Consider the following 1,999-nt stretch of genomic DNA (forward strand, 5'->3'; position numbering starts at 1 on the left):
ACGGCTAGTACTTAGGCCTAGTACCGGTACAAGTAGATTCGTAGTTTCGATACAGATTTTCGAACGGACACGGTGTTAATGTTGGAGCTGATGGATGTTGCTGCATATGCAGCAGCTCGCAGGCGCGGCAGCAGCCCCGCGCCGCGCCGCCGCACACATCATGCTACCCCCTCGGATATAGTGGGCGTGTCCCAAATAAGGTGTGATTTCGGGTACTCTTAATCATGTAATCCGGCACCCTGGCCTCGACCTGCCTAGTCCACCTCCTGGACTGTTGTTAATTTTGTACGACACGACTACCAAACACCCAACACGCTACAACCCCATAACACGCATACACACACCCTGAATAGTCAAGTGAATCAGTGGGTAAGGTGAATCACTGGGGGTAAGTGAATCAGTGGAGGGCGCGGGCCCGGGCGTGTGTGTGTTGGTTATGGTTTGCCCAATCAGTAAAAATCGTCCAGGACGTGGACTACGACCTGCCCTGCCCACTGTACTGCTGCCCAGCATTTTCATAAACATTTTTTCGTCCGAAAAGCATTAGCGCAGAGGCGTCGATCCTGGGGGGGCAGGGGGGGCGATCGCCCCACCAATGAAAATATTGGGGGGGCAAACATATCATTTTGCCCCCCCAATAATTCCGGATATGCATAAAAAAAACAAGATTGTAATGTTCAGCAAGCGAGAATGAGATACACAACTCGTTCTTTATTTAATATCGTGCTCAAAATTTCCGCTTTTCAGATTGGAATATAAAAATTTTCAGCTCGCGCTTCGCGCTCGCATCATTTCTGTAGCAAAAACCCATACTTTTCATGATTAAATAGGTGAATGTAAATGTCCCGTTTTCAGTTCTAAACCTCAAAAGAACTCCTCCTTCAATTTGCAATCATCTTTTCTTGGATATATATCTTGTTCTTTATCAAAAACGTCCATTACTGTCATTTTTTTCAGATCGAAATATCAAAATTTTCAGCTCGCGCTTCGCACTCGCATCTATTCTTCTTTTAAATACAAATCTTAAACATTGATACCAAAAATGCTTAGAATATCAAGTTTTCAGGTCAGAATATGAATAAATTTCAGCTCACTCTAGGCACTCGCATTATCTGTGTAGTGAGATATGTATCCTCCTCATGAGTTACTACAAGCAGTCCTAAACCATGTAAACAGGCACGCTTTTCTTCCTGTCAGTATACTAAAAAAAAAATCAGCTCGCGCTTCGCGCTCGTATTAATTTGTTGGTGAGATACGTGTCTGTGTCTCATGAGTCATATATATATATATATATATCATTATATATGTGTGTGTGTGTGTGGGTGGGTGTTTTGTACGATCGAGTGCCTTTGGAACGTTAATGATTTTGCCCCCCCAATCTGAAAAATGGATCGACGCCCCTGCATTAGCGTACCTACGGGGGGGGGCAGAGGGGGTAGACTGCCCCCCTGACGAGTCACAACCCATGCAAGGGACGAATCCCCCCCCCCACTGACGAGTCACAACTGTCCCGCTCCCCGCTCCTAAAACTTGAAGACCTTTGATTGATGAGGTATGTTAAATTTTTCACCTTTTTTGTAATTGGGACCCTATTCACAATATTCATGATTCAATGTATGCATCCAAAGAAATTTTGGTCCAAATTGCTTTGACAATTATTACAAGTATACACAAATAAATGAGAAGGACAAAATATCATTACAATATTGAAATACTTTACATTAACAATCAAAATGCTATACCTCTGAAAACATCTGATAAAGTGTAGTGATCCCGGGTATAGTGATTAGGCCTATATAGTAGTGATGACCTTCTGAAACTAGCAATCTGATTGTATTACCAAGCAGCTGTCACAGGCATCTTGGACTTGGGAGATTTTCTGAAAATTCGAATGTTAATTCAACATTTGAAAGGTTGGAGGAGTGACTGAATCCAACATAAATTTTTAATTGTTGGGTATATAGTGGTAATGCAAAATTTAGAACCTGTTGTCACTCCT

Source organism: Lytechinus variegatus, chromosome 10, assembly GCF_018143015.1.
Source record: "Lytechinus variegatus isolate NC3 chromosome 10, Lvar_3.0, whole genome shotgun sequence".
In the NCBI taxonomy this organism is placed as follows: domain Eukaryota; kingdom Metazoa; phylum Echinodermata; class Echinoidea; order Temnopleuroida; family Toxopneustidae; genus Lytechinus; species Lytechinus variegatus.